The 17,781-nt window shown below is 35.7% G+C and overlaps 2 long non-coding RNA genes across 2 annotated transcripts; both read left to right on the forward strand.

The window, feature by feature from the left end:
• Window positions 1-2,642: 2,642 nt before the first annotated feature.
• LOC122144849 lies at window positions 2,643-6,606 on the forward strand. The gene is made up of 5 exons (XR_006159870.1): window positions 2,643-2,668; window positions 3,095-3,118; window positions 3,443-3,472; window positions 6,105-6,128; window positions 6,581-6,606. It is a non-coding gene; the product is annotated as an uncharacterized LOC122144849 (long non-coding RNA).
• A 524-nt stretch (window positions 6,607-7,130) lies between these two features.
• On the forward strand, window positions 7,131-9,060 carry LOC122144848. The gene is made up of 4 exons (XR_006159869.1): window positions 7,131-7,157; window positions 7,527-7,556; window positions 7,712-7,747; window positions 8,874-9,060. It is a non-coding gene; the product is annotated as an uncharacterized LOC122144848 (long non-coding RNA).
• Window positions 9,061-17,781: the final 8,721 nt, after the last annotated feature.

Here is a 17,781-nt window from a genome sequence, read left to right on the forward strand (position 1 = left end):
CTAGTTAATGACGACTAGCATCGAAACAATCAATAAAAGAAACTGGTAAAGTTGGAATACATTGATAATTCAACTGATGCTTATGTTTAGTGGCAGACTTTAATCTGGATCATACTGGATTCCTCACCATCTGGAACATCAGAATCACAACACTCGGTGAATATAAAGTAGGGAGTATGAGCAGTGCAGGCATCAAAACAAATCCATATGTTCAAAGTGATTGTGAAAGGTGAGTCTAATTCAAATCTCTTAATCTAGTAGTTATCAAGGTAATGGACTACTATTCTGCCTTTGTTATTGACCTATTTATAAAGACTTAAGCTTTTTTGGCTGGGCGGTTGTTTGACTTTTCAGGAAAGTCATGGTTTAAGATAGTTATATGACAATTATACAGTTGTGCACGTGGCTATTTTAACCTGGAACTTAGTATGTATGTAAATCAGTAAAATGTACTGTTATGGCTCTTGATATCAGTGCTACCTGTAGTTGGGAAGCTTTGTGTGCAGAACATGTCCAGCTGAAAATTAACCAACTATTCTGTAGAGTGTCAGCACTGTCTGTTGAAACATTTTTTTGCAGAAATCTCCACTCAAATCTGTTGAAGATAAAGATGAAATAAAGGTATTGTCAGCCACAAAGGGAAATTCTGAGACCCTGCACACTGAAACTGAACTACAGGAACATGATCTAATACTGTGGAGATTTGGAGCTGAAGGATCCTCTCATTGCTAAAAAGTTACAGAAGACAGCCATACATCATTCTATGATGGTGATGATGGGAGATTCCTAGAGGCAGACTGGAGAATGGACAGTAAGGACTGGATCTCTGACCATCACAGCCCTCGAAACTGAGCATCCTGGAGAATTTAGAACTAAAGATCTACAGCGACAGAAGGATCGTTGTTTAAAAGATTCATTGTTTTGTACTGTCTCTGGTGAGTTATATTCTATATTGTTTCATTACAAACTCTACAACGTAGTGTCTACTAATAATTTAGATATTATATCTGTCTCTCTGTATTATTGCAGTCCCAGGTTTTGTCAAAAGGTGCTATAGCAGGAAATATGTGTTGCTGTTCTGCTGCTCGGTGCTGCAGCTGTAACTTCTGGTGTTGTGATTATTTTCGGCACAAGATCTCTGAACTAAAAAAAAACTAATACCCGTACAGTCATTCAATAGTCCATTCAAAAGATGCCTATTAGATGAAACATGTAAGAATCACAGGACAGTTCCTCGTTATGTTTGACATTTTCAAAACGTTTATTTACCAAACTATCTCGTTTTTGGTTTTTGGGGCGGTGTGTGACATGACAGCAAAGGATCTTCCTGAACGATCTACGACCAACTGAAGTAAGTATTGCAGCTGATTGCCAACAGGAGAAAAACATGAACATTGTATTATGGCTATGGTGGATATTAAATGTATAAAATAAATTATTTATTTATCATTTTCACCACACGTTCTAGTGTTTGATTGTTTAGTGTTAAGCTGAATGACATTAATATACTGATGAATGAATCTCTGTTTAAAATGCTAAATTTACAACAATCTCAGTTATATGTCCTAATTTCTGTTTCTATGTGCTGCTGTGACATGAAGCAAAGATCTCTAAAGATCTAGAGCAACTGTGTAAGTATAACAGCTGATACAACAGGAAATATACAGTATGTAATAAATAAAATAGCTTTATTCTGCTAAAGCAGAGTTTAAATGCATAATAGGGTTTTTTTTTTTTTCCCCCGAAGTGTTTTGGTTTTAACACAAGGCATGCTTTTAAATGCAATGTAGTGCAAATAATTAATTAAGTGTGTGGATTTGTTCCCAATTATTGAGCTGCATGACATTAATATCCAGATCACGTATAACCATGTGGTGGACTGTTAACAAAGTCATTTTTTCAACTGTAACAAAGTATTTTTACTGTATGCATTGAACTTTTTTGAACCAATTGCATCTGTTCTTGTTCGTTGAGGCAACAACTTCACTGAACTGCATTCGAACCGTTTAGTCCTGTGACTTGTTGCTTCACTGCTTTACCTTTGCAGGCAGTGTTTGTGCTCAAAAGCACCTTACAAAACTAATTTCAGATGAGCTTCTGAGTCAGTTTAATGTTTTATTGTTTTGTGATCTGATGTGAATTTGAGTTAAGTAATTCCTCTTGAGCCATAAACGTTCTCCTCTATGAGCCTTCCATTTCTCCCAGATCTTTATGAAGTGTTGAGATTGGGGGAAAAGTAGGATTTGCATTATATTCTTAGTGTTTCATCTATTTGTTAGTTTCTAATCTCCTATTTTCTGTTTCTATGTGCTGCTGTGACGTGAAGTGAAGCTGTTCAAACAATTGTGTAAGTGTTAACAACTGATACAGCAAGAGGAAAACGGAATATAAAACACTTAACAGATTGTGACACATCATTTAACTAATTAAATAAATAACACTTAATAACTGTTAACTATGTTTACAAATGGAGCTGTTTTTGTAAAGGGTACACGGTATACTGTATTGGTATACTATTAAGTGATTATTAGAAGCACATGAAGAATCAACACAGGTACTTCTCAGTGTTTCCTGACATGTTCATCTGTTCAATTACTTATAATCTCATTTTGTTTCTGTGTGCTGCTGTGACATGAAGCGGAGGAGATCTCTGAAAAAAAGGAATCACGTAAGTATTAAAACTGCTGCAGCAAGAGTGTAGCAATAGTTTAGAAATGTGACTATGAACATTTTTATATAGTGCAAAAAAAACATAACATTATAAAAGATCCTCAAAGAATAAATTAAAATAATAATAACAAAATCTGTGTCATGACACCTTTAAACTGCCTCCTGGGGGAACTGAGGAGATAAGTAAATCACTAATATTAACACACTGCAATATTTTATTAATATAGTGGTCATGTTGACTTTAACACATACAACATTACTGTAATTGTTACAGATCATTAATAAAAGTTCCATGCAGATGTGTGAAGTAATTTAGAAGTACTTGAAGAATCACCACAGTATATTCTCAGTGTTTTGACATGTTCATCTGTTTATTTCACTTTTAAAATCTCATTCTGTATCTATGTGCTGCTGTGACATGAAGCCAAGATCAATGAAAAAGAACTGGGTAGGTATTACAACTGATACAGTGAAAGTAAAAATTAGGTTATTGTGCTACAGTACGGTTGTAAATGTATAATAAGTAAATGATAATGTATAATTAAATGTATATGTCCAGTATTTAGCTACATGACATTAATATACTGTGAATGAATCACATACACATATACAACATTACGGCCATTGTTTACTAATCATTAATATCAGTCATTGCAGATAATGAGGATATTAAAAGTACTATGAAGAATCACACAGTATCTTCCTGACATGCTTATTTGTTCATGTTCTCATAATCTCTCATTTCTGTTTCTTTGTGCTGCTCTGACATGAGTGAAGATTTCTGAAAAACTAATGAAGATGTGTAAGTATAAAGAATCAGAATGAGCTTTACTGCCCAGGTATGTTTAAACATACAAGGAATTTGTTTTAGTGACAGAAGCTCTACATTGACAAGAATGACCAGCGACAAGACAAGACACAGACAATCAAAAAAATATATAAAAAATAACAAAATAGACAATGTACAAAAAAGCAAAAACACAAAATATGTATGTACAGTGTATGATATGTGCAAATTTTAAAAATGTAAAGAGATTTGAAAGTGTGTTAAATGGATAATGTATACTGTATAGTGTTGTGTGTTCCACATTTATTGTTAGTGTTCATGAGATGGATTGCACCTGAGGGAAGAAAACTGTTCCTGGGTCTGGTCCTTCTGTGTGCTCCGAGCTCTGTAGCGTCGACCAGACGGCAAAAAATTCAAAGAGGAAGTGTGCTGGATGTGAGGGGTCCAGAGTGATATTTGCCAGCCCATTTTTCTCACTCTGGATGAGTACAGTTCTTGCATAGAAAGGTAGGGTTGTACCGATTTGATTCGCGCTCAGCAGTCTGGACTACCCCTCTGTAGTCTTCTTGAGGTCAGAATAACTGAACCAAACAAGACAGTTATAGAAGTGCAGAGGACGGATTCAATGATGGCGGTAGTATGAACTGTTTCAGCAGCTCCTGTGGCAGGTTAAACTTTCCTCAGCTGGCGAAGGGAAGTACAACCTCTCCCTGGAACCTTTTTCACAATGGAGTCAATGTGAAGTCCCACTTCAGGTCCTGAGAGATGGTGGTGCCAGGAGCCTGAATGACTCCCACTGCAGCCAACAGTGCGTTTTCATGATGCGTGAGTGGGGGGTAGTGCAGGGGGGGTTCTCCTGAAGTCCACTATCATCTCCACTGTTTTGACGTGTGTTAAGCTGGCCAGGTTGTTGAGAGTGCACCAGACACGCCGCTCTTTAACCTCTTGTCTGTAAGCAGACTCGTCACCGGTCCTGGATGAGACCGATGACTGTTGTGTCTTCTGCAAACTTCAGGAGCTTGACAGAGGGGTCTTTATATGTGCAGTCATTGGTGTGAGAGGGGAGAAGAGCAGTGGGTTAGAGGACCACAGGTAACCCCTGGGGGGCACCAATGCTGATTGTACGGGTGCTGGATGAGAATTACCAAGCCCTCACAGCTAGCTGCCTGTCTGTCAGGAAGCTTGTTGCACTCCACTGACAGACGGAGGTGGGCATGGCAAGAGCTGAGTTAATTTGGGCAGGAGGAGGTTTTCGATGATAGTTTTGAAACCAAGCTGAAGTCGACAAAACAGGGATTCCTCACATAAGTCCCCTGGTCTGTCTAGATGTTGCAGGATGTAATGCAAGTCCCCCCACGTTGACTGTATCTTCCAACAGACCTGTTTGCTCTGTTGGCAAACTGCAGGGGGTCCAGTAAGGGCCCAGTGATGTCCTTCAGGTAAGCCAAAACCAGTGTTTCAAATGATTTCATGACTACAGATGTTAGAGTCACAGGCCTGTATTCATTTAAGTGCCAGTAATTTTTGGTTTCTTTGGGATGGTGATGATAGTGGAAAGTTTGAAGCATGAAGGGACTTTGCCACCACAGCTTCAGTGATCTGTTGAAGATTTGTGTGAGGTGGGGGCCAGCTGGTCAGCACAGGAGTTCAGACAGGGCTGGTGTAGCACGGTCTGGGCCTGGTGCCTTTCTTCTCTCGTTCTTTCTGAAGACCTGATGCACGTTATCTACATTGATCTGGAGTGCTTGAGGGGGGTTGCAGGAGGTGTGAATGGTGTTTTTTTTAAACCTGCAATAAAACTCTTTCAGATCGTCTGCCAATTGTTGATTTTCCACAGTGCTGGGGGATGGTGTCTTGCAATTGGTGATGTCTTTCAGACCTTTCCAAACTGAAGCATGTGACAATTGAAAAGAATTGGTTCTTTAACTTGCCAGTATAATTCCTCATTGCCACTCTGATCTCCTTTTCCAGTGTGTATTTGGCCTGTTTATACAAAAATCCAGTGCCCATTTCTGCTGGAGCAAGTCTTCTTTGCCTGAAGGAGCTGTCTGAGTTTTGGCAGTGAACTATGGTTTGCCATTGTTGTAGGTTAGATGAGTCCTGGTAGGAATAGCACATGTCCTTCTACAGAAACTGATATAAGATACGTTACAGTCTCTGTGAAGCTCCTCCAGATCCAGTAGAAGATTTTGTGTGTGTGTTCTGTCGAATGTTTCAGCAGTTCAATCCCTGGGAAAACTGATCATGTTTTGAAAAACAAAAAAACAGGAAAAACGACGCACAAAAACAGTCCCAAACACTGGAGAAACAAGCACTGGTAATTGGGCGTGTGCCGGCAAACCATCTTTAGAGTCTCGCGATCTCTACTCATCTTTAGAGTATTGTGCTACAGTAGAGGTTTAAAATATAAAATAGTTTTCATAGGCAATGGGCTTATGTTTTTAAAAACCACAAGTTCTGCGTGCTCTGTGTTGAAGTGGTAAATAAAATGTCTGATTCTTCAGTAATAAGCAGAATGACATTAATATACTGAATCTCTGAATTTGCTGAATTTACAACAAACATTAGGATACAAAACATATAGATCTGTGTTTGATTATCGTTTATGTTCCTCATTTCTGTTTTTATGTGCTGCTGTGACATGAAGCCGATGTCTGTGAAAAAGAATTACGTAAGTATTGCAGCTGATACAATTTACAAGAAAAAGTAGTTTTTATTGTGCTACGGTAGTTTAAATGTTTAATGTTTTATGAAGACTTGTTATAGCACTTATATATCATTGCTCCTTTGTTGTGTTTTTGATTGCTTCCATTGTCCTCATGTTGTAAGTCGCTTTGGATAAAAGCGTCTGCTAAATGACTAAATGTAAATGTAAGCGTCTGCTAAATAACTAAATGTAAATGTAAATACAGGAAATAAAATGTATTTGAGAGATTCAAATAATTGTTGGTTGCAATATTAAAATCTCAGATGTATGCCTTTTTATGGATAGTTTTGACAATTTATTGTTTACACATAACATTACTGTAATTGTTACCAATCATTATTACTAAAATAGTCATGCAGATGATGAAGTGATTCCCTTATGATTTCCTCATTTCTCTGTGCTGCTGTGACATGAAGCAAAGATCTCTGAACATCTAGAGAAAACTTGCGTAAGTATTACGCTGATACAGCAGGAGCAACATAAACTTTACTGGGCTGCAGTGAATTTTAAACATATTTTTCATAGTCAGTATATAATTTTCACCACAAGTTCTGCTTGTGTTTGATTTGGTGCAGTAATTAAGTGTGTGATTGTCCAGTTTTGAGCTGAATGACATTAAAATACCAAGGACTGAATCACATTATAACATGTTGATATGCAACATTACTGTAATTGTTGCTGTTTGATACAAATGCTGACTTTAAAAAAAAAAAACTTTATTAAGATCTGTGTGTTGATTATGTCTGTTTTTTATAAGGGGTCGAGCATCAGTCATATGTAGTGTTTGTTTATGTTGTTTTGTATTGTAGCTCACATAACTACAGAAATTTTGCAGCAGATGGCTTAAAATCATTGTCATGCTGACTTTTGATCTGTTATTTTGAGTGTTCTGTGTATTGTCTGTGTGATTCACAGCTATATTTGTTATCTAATGTGAATTTCTGTTTCTATGTGCTGCTGTGACAGGTGAAGAGAAGATCTCTGAACGACTGCGTAAGTATTAAAACTGATGCAACAAGAGAATATTAATTTTTTTTTTTATTGCAGTTTAAATGGAAAATGATTTTTCATATTCAATAATTATATATTTTTTTTCTGCTTGTTTTTTTTTTTTGTTAATGCAATAATAAAGGAAGTATGTCACTGTTCAGTATTGACATCAATACACTGATGATTGAATTATACAGCATGTGATATACAACATTATGGCAATTGTTACTGATCATTAATAAAAAGTACTTTACATGATGAAGTGAATATAAGAAGCCCATGAAGATTCACACAGTATTTTCTGACATGTGTATCTGTTAATTTAATCATATTCTCCTTATTTCTGTTGCTATGTGCTGCTGTGACGTGTAGGCGAGATCTCAGAAAAACTAAAGGAAATGTGTAAGTATTACAGAGTCCTTTAATAAAAAATAATTTAGTCGATGAAGTGATTTATTGAAGCACATAAAGAATCACACAGTATCTTCTCAGTGTCTCTGACATGTTCATTCACTTACAAATCTCCTTATTTCTGTTTCTATGTGCTGCTGTGACAGTTGAAGGCAAGAAACCTAAACAACAACCGCAACTGCGTAAGTATTACAAACTGACACAGCAAATGAGTTCCCCATCGAGGGGGAACTTCAAAGAACTGCATTACATATCATTGGCTTCTTTGTCTTCAGGAAACTGTTTGCTGCATGTCTTCTTCATACAGTAAAGTACACGTCTGTTTTGTAGCACGTCTTCTCCATTTTTTTATATACCCACAAGCAAATTGGGTGAATCAAATGAAAATCAAATGAAAATTTAACATGAAGAGCTCATTGTTATGAGCACATTCATTCATGATGGACCTTTAAAGATCGCCATAAACTAGACTCTCAGAAATCAGGTAGAAATAAGGATTTCTGAAAAACTGAGTTATTGACAAACAGTGATGCAAGATTGGTCATGTGACACAATCCTGTAATCCATGCAACCCGAAACAATTAAGATGATGGCCCAGGATATAGCAGCTTTATTGTGTATGCCATCCGCTTTTTTCCTGATCACCAGCTTACCAGTGATCATAGGCTGAAAAAAATTGACAATGTGTCTCCATTTCCTTTCCCTGTAGAAAAGTGAGCCAAAATATCTCAGTATGGCTGCTGTCATCTTTCAAAAATGACGTCAGATTCATTTGGAGCCTGAGTCTGTGCATTAGTGATTAATTTGGATACATTAAGTGGGTGGGGTTTAGGACTTATACTGCATCTAGCTACCAGATGGTGATCAAAATTCTTTGGCTTCACTTTTGAGGTCATGTGTGGCACACTTGCCCTTAATTTCTACTAGAATCTTGTTTTTTGGTTTGCAGTAAAAAAAAAAAAAAACTCTTTCACTTGTCAACAGACATCAAAATGTATTCAAATTGTATTGGAAATATATTCAAAAGAAACACCGTTCTCTAAAGAACTTTGAACTCAAAATGTTTCTAAACTTAAAACGCATTTTTTTTTTTTTATTTTGGCCTGTTGTTTTTACTATACTTATTGTTTTACTACTTACACAATTATTCCTGAGTATATATCATGCATTGTTTACAAAGCATAACCCCACCACCACCAATTTCAGCCTATGTTTCTGTGATCTTCGTGTAATTTTAGACTCTGATGTTCATATGCAAAAACACTTAATCTAATGTCTGCTTTGTCTTTTGTATTTATCTGTTTCCAGGTGCTGATGTCACAAAAGAGAGATAATGAGACCAGAAGAGGAGAAAGATGAATGGGAAGCGTCCATTTATGTTGAAGATACTGCCATAAGTCTAGCGAGGGGACGGACACATGGTGGGAGTTTCAAACTAAAGGAAGGGAAGAATGTTGTAATCATAAATGAAAATGCTGGGGTTTGTGCACATGGTGAGTCATTGTCTTTTAATTTAATATTTTAAGTAGTTTTTTCAATTTTTAACTGCTCATTTACAACAAGGGATTTTCTGAACACTACCTCATTCCAAACCTAAATGACTTTTCTTATGAGGAACACATGAAAGAAGATTTAGATTCAGTTTCAGCAGTAATCTTCATGCTGTCTCTTTTTACACGTAACAAAATTAGATTTCATGTCAATCACAATTGCATGTCGATCTCCAAAAAGGACCAAAAGTCTTCAGTAGTCAAATTACAGTTTTGTGTTGAGGAACAGACCCATCATTATTTAATGAAATTATCCCATCTGCCAAAATTCTCAAATCTCATTAACTTGGCTGATTTTGTTTGTTGTTTGTTGTTGTTGTTGTTGGTTTGTTTTACTTTAAACGTGATCATCATGTCTAATGAATGTAGTTTTCATTGTCTGATTTGTCTGATTGTTGTTAAAACAGGTGTCAGATGGAAACTTTACTGGAAATGAATTGAAAGAGATGAAAGCAGGTAAGAGTTTTGTTGTTTGCACTGAATCTCTTTTAACTATAAAACAAGATCATGATCTGATGTGTGATATAGCTTCATTCAGTGATTCATTTCATACATTTCGATCTGTACATACTGTCTAACGACAAACTGGCAGATAATCAGAATTGAATGCAAGTGAATGAAAGTGTGTTTGTCCTGAGAGAAATGGGCTAGTTGGAAATCTTTTAACGCATCAAAACAAAATCAACATAAACTTTACTTTTAAATGTGCATATTGGAAGATGCATGACTGAATTCACAAATATAATGTTCATTTGCCAAAAAGTAAAAGAGCATGGGGTCAAACAAGATTTAATTTGATGGTAGAGTACTTACAGTTTCTCAGAAATGACTACAGGATTGATCTCCAGATTCATTTCTTTTTAATTTCTGTGATTGTTTTTCTTTTAGAATCATCAGTAAAAGAGGTGAATGAAGAAACGGCTTTAATGAGCCAAAATGAAGAGGATGGAGAAGCAGCAGTTTAGTGAGATAAGACACGCCCACCAGTATCAATCACTGTGACTTCATCAACATTTCAGCTCTGTCTTTTACAAGCCTTTAGAATCCATCCAGTCATAGTGAGAACTGTACCCTGTCTTGTGTAAAAAGCTATTTGGTTTTCAGATGAATGTAGAAAAGGTTGTTGATGAAACACTACATACCTGTTACACTTTTTAACAATTTTGATTTGATCAAGACAATGATTGTAAGACATTATATATTTTAAGATGTTTTTATAAATATGCCGTTTTTGTGAATATGCCGTTTTATAAAATTAAAAACTATTGTAGGGTTAATCTTCATATACAGCTTTGATCAAAGTGTCTCTAAAGATCACATGTGCTTCTCATGGTAGAAATTAATCAGACCGTTTACAAGATACGCACAGTATTCACTGTCAGTGTGACATTTTTTGCTGCAAAAATTACCATTACTGACCAGTGTTGCCATTCTTTTTACTTTTACTTTTCATTTAAACTGGAAAACTTTGCATGTTTCTAGGCTTTTAAATTACAATTCTTGAATATGATGTGCCAAATATGTTTTGAAGAAATTCTGTTTCTCCTCCCAGAATGGGATGTTGTGTTAGTGCAAAAACATATTTGTTTCTCTCCTTCACTTCCTGTATGCAGGAAGTAATGGCTGCCAGCTGACTCCAGTTTATTGGTTGTCTACTGTGATGTGAGGAATTGCTGCCTTGTCGATTTTTCTCTTCAGTGTTGTTGTTTTACACTCTTGTTGCAATTGGGTTTTTTTGGCCAGTAATACTTTTTGGTTTGTAAGCTACAAATGGTTTTGTGTATCGTTAATTAGTTTATATTGTTAAGAGCTTGGGAATGGGTTAATAAAGGGGTAGGTGCCAATCTAATTTTGTCTCTGTTTAAGCCAGTTAGGGAGTATTTAGTGTATTTTTTTCCTTTTGTGGTATTTTTTTTTTTTTTTTTTTCTTTCTTTTAGTAGTCAGTTGTTTGTTAATCTCTCTATGGTTAGAGGCATTATATTTGTTGTTTCGGGATTTACTCCAGATACCTCCCATATTTAAAATAAACTTGTTTTTTGATATTGACTTGGTCTTGGTAATTTTGAAAGCACTGGGGTTGGGAACCGGACTTTGCTGCCTCCACACATAACATCTTTTATTCTGTGACATGTTCCTCCATCAATAGACTAATAATGGAAACATTACAGAATTTGGGGGCTCATTTATCAGTAAAAAAAAGTTTGTTTATCTGTTTTTGTCCTTTGCAACCGGATGTAATCTGCACCATTGTTATGGATAATCTAATTTGTAAATGGTACATGTCCTTTTTCTCTCTCTGTATATTTTGCCCGAGTCTTTTTGCTATTTTTAATGTGGGAGGAGAAGTTAGAGCTTGAGATATGGAATTTGACTTACTCTCATTTATGTTGCTTTCTCGTTTACATCCCACTTCAGAAGTATCTATGGCTGTCATAAAAGGATTTAATTTCCATTGTAACCTTCTTTAACATGAGCAACCCTAAAGAGGTGTAGGGTGAAATTAAATATAAAGGCCATAGAGAGACCAATGTTTAATGAAGACCAGGAGTCAAAGTTGAAAGTTCCATTAAACATTAAAAATTAAATACAAACTCGTCACAAAATATTTTATTTAAAAAAATAATAATAATAAAAATCACCAAAATTACACACCAATTTCCTCTGTGAGAATAATTTCAAAGGTGCAACAGAGACAAGAGGCTATTAGATCCATCATTTGTGTTGCTAATTGTTATTTTGTTTAGGTTAATTATGTTTGTATTCATACGAATAGCTCACTAAAAATAGACAGTCTGAGGGTGAGCAAATATTAAGAAACTATCTAAGATATCCTTCAGTTTTGTATCTTCAGTGGAACCAATTTGGAGAAAAGCCATCTGTGAGCTCATCAAGGCTGCATTTATTTGATCAAAAAAAAAAAAACTAGGAACTAAAGCAGGGGGGGGGGATAGTCACTGGTGTTATTGTTTCTGTTCTGCTGCTCCTGTGTACAGTCTGTTCCTTTGATTTACTATTGAACATACAACGATTTTTAAATTAAAAAAGGCCAAAATGGGAAGTGTTGACTTGTTTAAAAAGGATTTCCATTTCCTCCAGAATTGCTAGAATTGTCTTTAAACTGTGTACATTATAGTCCTTATAGACTACTCATGGGAATGTTAATGCCCTGAACAAGCATCAGATTAGTTAGAGTTGTGATACTAAATTTAATCAAGAAAGTATCCCTCATTCCTGGTCTTCATGTCATCAAAACCTGACTTTCGCCTATTTTGTGTCTATTGAACTTGTTTATTCTGAAAAAAAAAATAAATAAAAAGTTATTTAGTGTAAAATTTAGGCAAATTTACTCTTGAAAGAAAATTCTTTTAGAATACAAATTCTATAATTTCCTCATGTTTTCAAAAGTATAAGCTGCTCTTGTTTCTTTCATACTGACCACAGCGTTCAAACTCTAAAATGAAAAAGTATCATAAATGCACTGTAATGGTGTCCAAAATTTCATGCCATATATTTAAAGTCTTCTGAAATCCATGATCATTTTGTGTAACGAACAGACTAAAATTGTTGTTTTACTACCAGTGTATTTGCCAAACATGTTGACATGCTGTGTGCAGGTTTTAACAACCTTGACACATAAATGGTGTTTGTTGTTGAATATGTTAAAGCAAAGTGCGATGAAACAAGTCTGAATATGCAGAAAGAAAAGACCTGAGATATAACATTGACTCATACTTTAGGGTGTGGTTGTATTGAATGTACAGCAACTGAGAGATGTTCACATGAATACTCATGAACTATTTCTGATTCTTTTGTTCTGTATTTCTCTGACAGGTGAAGAGAAGAAAAAATGGGAAATTCATATTTATTTTCTCTGCAGATCTTTAATACCCAGGCTTAAATGGGGTCGTATGATGCTGCTAAAAAGAAACATATTTTGTGTATTTTGGTGTAAATGCAATGTGTTATTTATGCGGTTTAAGGCTCAAAAAAACACATTATTTTCCAACATACTTGTACCATTATTGGTTGCTCCTCTTATGCTCCGCTTTCTGAAACGCGTTGATTTTAACAATCGATTTCTAAAAAATGCGAGGTATACACTGATTGGCCCGGCTATCCAGTTGCGTTGTGATTGGCCGAATACCTCAATCTTGTGATGGAAATGTTATGCCACTTAACATACTGTGATGCAGACAAAACCAACAAAACCCATTACAAACGAGGCATTTTGTTGCCATCCAGTGGGGACATAATTACTGATTATAATGACTTATACTGTCTTTTTTTTTACGTGTTGTGTTGCATATCACGCGCGTAAACATAAAACCGTGTCTGCATTTATGATCAGAGAAATGACAAACAAGTGCCACTCTACACTGCTCAAAACTCACATTTGAAATTAATTGTGAAAAATTCTTTAAATTTGTAAACTTACATGCTGTGAGTCAGAAGCGCCAGTCTGTCCTTGCAAAGTTGGAATTGCCCCAAAGTATAGAAACAGCCGTTGTGCACAGCTTTCTCAGGATCAAGAAACAGTCCTCTGTAAAATGCGCTGCACACAATCTGAATATTTAGGTTGAACTGTTCTGGAAGAGTGTTGTAAATACAACTTAACCACTGATTTCTAGTTGTGGCCTCTTTGTGGAAGAACCAACAAAGTAGTTTTGCTTTCACAACGAAACACACAGTGTATTCCACTACATGGGCATCCGGCTGCAAACAGCAAGAATAAGTTACTCCTTATTTTCATTTGCGTGAAAACATTCTGGGCGGCGTTATGCAAATCTCCCACATCGTGACATAGACATGTGGGGGCGTTTTAAACGAGGCGTTTTAGGAGGGCGTAGACGAGTCTTAACTTTTATAAAGAATATCTCTTTGGATTTGAGACTTTAGTCTTTGCAACTTTTACAGATTATTTTATGCATTTACGAGCTTGTAAAACACTCCAAAGAGAAAAGGAAAAATTTTTTAATCGCATCATATGGACACCTTTAAAGTTCACTTCATCCTCTGCTCTGCTCCCAGATTGCTTTTATTTTCCTCGTGACTGTATCTAAAGGAGTTAATGTGGAAAAAATATTCATTAATTATTTATTATTATGTATTATATTATCACATATCAGAAGATGACTTGAGGTCTCATAAAAGGTTTTCTTTTAATTTTTGTACATTTACTGAGATCAATTTTCCAAAAAGTAAAAAAATAACAGATAATGCGTTTGGAAATTGGTTCTCCTCACGAAGACTAAGTTTAACTGAAAATATACTGGATTGATTCACAATAAAAACAAAGTGTTCCTGAAGCCGGATTAGCTGGCTTTTCAGCCAGGTAAGTTTCAGTTAGTTTGCAACCAATCCCTGGGTTTTTAGTAACATGTAAGAGGGCTTTGTAGCGGCGTTATTGCTCATAGTAACTTACACTCCACAGCTAACCTGCTCCAGGGCAGGTTGTGTTCTGGGGTTAGAGATCTCAAACTGAATTTGGACCAATCAGATGTGAGCCAAAGTGACACATATCTGGCACAAAAAGTCACTCCCCCAGTCGATCTCTTTTCTTTTAATTAAAGGTCACTAATACAAAAAAAAAAAAAAAAAAAATGGTCCTAGCTTTAATAAATTTACTTAGTTATTTTATATGATTTATATAATTATTAGGATTCAATATTATTATTAATCCTTTACACACAAGCAATTTTAGTTTAACGGTTTATTATAAATGAATAATTAATGTATACATATCATGTAATATAAATGAGCTGTAGTAAGTATAAACAAACTTCAAGTTTCACTTGTGACTGCATGATGGAGCAAGATAATTTCTTTCTTTCATATTTCATATGATGTTTAAATTTGTCATATTCTTCAATCTCTCTAACCTTTTAGAAAAACTTTAACCATTCGTGTTAGAAACTCGCTGGGTTTCGCTCGCGAGAAAGTAAATCAAAACTTGCTTTGTGTTGCAAAGCTGGTGATGTCTAGTTCGACAGGGGATGTAACATTCATGTTGCAGGCGCTCCACAATGTGCTCAGGATCCAAAGCTCTGAGTGTGACAAAGAACGTGGATGATCGCATTCATGCGTAACAAAAGAAGCCCAGGGATGGAGATGTTTGGTTGTGGTCAACTCCAAAACTAATACTGTATATCGGAATGTGGTGCAGATAACCATCCTGGTACAGGCCCCAGGTATGAAATTAGTGAATTGATTTGATACTGAAATGGCAGAAAAAAATCATTTTCTCATTTCAGTCTTTATGTTTTATTTATTATTTATTTTTTATTTTTCTGAATTTCTCTATTCTCTTGCTGCGTCACCTGAAGTTGAAGTCATTGAACAGCGGATTTGGGGCAGGAGGCTTCTGTCACTCTCCAGACTAATGCGAAATACAGAGTGGTGATTCTGATACTGTGGACACTTGGAGCTTGAAAACCTTCTTATCAAAGTTGATTTAGGAATGACTAGTTATGGAAATAAGAGATTCAGAGACAGATTGGAGCTGTATCATCAAATTGGATCTCTGACGATTCAAAATCACAGATACAGACTCTGGACATTTAAAACTACAAATTATCAACAGAGACACAAGCACCATTCAGGAGATTCAATGTAAACTTTCAATGATGATGGTGGTAAGTTAGAACAACATTATTTAACGATATATATATTTAGAAAAAAGTTCCATTTCCTTGAATTTTGATTGGGCACAGGCGTTTCAAGTTATAGATAAGGTTTTTATTAATTGTTTATTCTTTTTTATTTCAATTTATTGTATTTTATACCTTAAACTTAAAATCATTGTTTTACCATTATTCTGTCTCTGCTTTTATGATTTTTCCCTGCCTATATCTGCACTTTTGACGGGCAGATGAATTTACCAAGATGTTGACTGTGTTGGATATCAGACCAAAAAAAAAAAAAAAACCAGTGATGGGGATTAGGTACAGAAAAAAACAGCTGCTGAATAAAGTGGATCATAAATGATCATTCATATCATCTATACCAACTACAGTAAAGACAAAACCAGCTTGATCTTGTATTAGGGGGGCAGGTTAAATACTTAGCAGGAAAGGTACCTTTATTCTACTGTATATAGATTAATCAGAACCACTTTATTAACTTACAACTCCATATACATTTTTTACAAAGTAAAAAAAATCATAGGAAACATGAAGTCTGGCTCCAAGTGTCAGCCCCTCAAGGGCCTGAACTGGGGATCGGGAAGCTCTTCGATTGGTAAGTTCCGGGAACAGCGCTTTTTAGGGTTTACCACCTCAAGGGCCGATGGTGAGGGCGAAGCGGCATGAATGCCCTCGTGAAGTCGATGGGGTTCTTGGGCATGCTTGTTTTGTAACACAGACCATTCTTCCATTTAACCGGTGAGTTCTGTGAGCACTGGGCACATGCAGAGGAGTGGGTCTCTAAGCACTTGAACACCAAACTTATCCTCTTCTGCTCTTTGTATCCGACAAATATACCGACAGTTATTGGTTGCATGCTGTGGTTGGATTAATGTATGACTTTTTTGAAAGGGTTCTCGTCAGCTCTATTGTGTTTACCCTGCTGTGTGTGGTAATTGGTGTTATGAAAAAGAAATACTTTCTGGTTTGTAAAGTTACTATTTGTTTTTATATTGTTCTTAATTCATTTATATAATTTTTTGTGGGGGAATGGTTAGAAGAAAGGTGGGTGATATTTTTTATTATTTTTTTTTTTACTTGTTTTCTCCTGTTGAAGCTAGATTGGGGAGTCAGTTATTTTGTGCATTGCATTTTTTTTTTTATAGTTTAATTTAGTTTTTCTCTCTCTACTTTTTACAGGGGTTATGTGTGTTTGGCTTTTGTGCCTCCTCTTGAAGTCTTGGAATTGGTCCTACAATCACAACTGATGAAAGAAACTGTTTTTGATATTGAGATGCGCCTGGTCATTGTGAGAAGAATGGAGTTGGGACCAGGAACTGGACTTTTGATGCCTCCACATCGTCACAGCATTTTATTCTACTGCCTGTCCATCCATCACCGGACTAGAATGGGAACGTAAGAAGAATTTGGGTGCTTGTTTTATCCAGTAGCAAAATGTAATTGATTCTTTTTTGTTATCGGCAACAGGATGTAACCACTCGACTTGGTGGGACATTAAATGGTTACAGTACATGATCTGATTCCTATTGATATTTTGACTGATCCATTGTTGAATGTGGACGAGGAGAAAAGATTTGAAATTTGACGTACTCTTGATAAAATAGATCAGTTTTTTTTTTTTTTTTTTTTTTTTTTTTTTTTTTTTTTTTACTTCCCACTTTAGAAGTATGTAATCATGTCCTACTAAGGGCTTTTAATTTCCACAAGTAGAAATTTAAACAGTAGTGTTCCCTAAAGAGGTTGTAGGGGAAAATACAACCTAAATGCCATAGATGAGACTCACATAATCAAATGAATACAAGGATCCAATGTTGAAGTTCAATGAAACATTCAGAAATGAAAAACACAGCTCTCACCAAATCGTATTATTATTTTTTTATATAGTATTATATAAACTTTTTATACCAAACATTACACATCAATTTCTCTTGTGAGGGTCATTCAAAGGGCAACGAAATGAGAGGTATGGGATCCGTCATTGTGGATTGCTATTATTATGCTGTTTAGGGTAATTATGTTTACAT

This window comes from Cyprinus carpio, unplaced genomic scaffold (assembly GCF_018340385.1).
Source record: "Cyprinus carpio isolate SPL01 unplaced genomic scaffold, ASM1834038v1 S000006782, whole genome shotgun sequence".
NCBI lineage: Eukaryota > Metazoa > Chordata > Actinopteri > Cypriniformes > Cyprinidae > Cyprinus > Cyprinus carpio.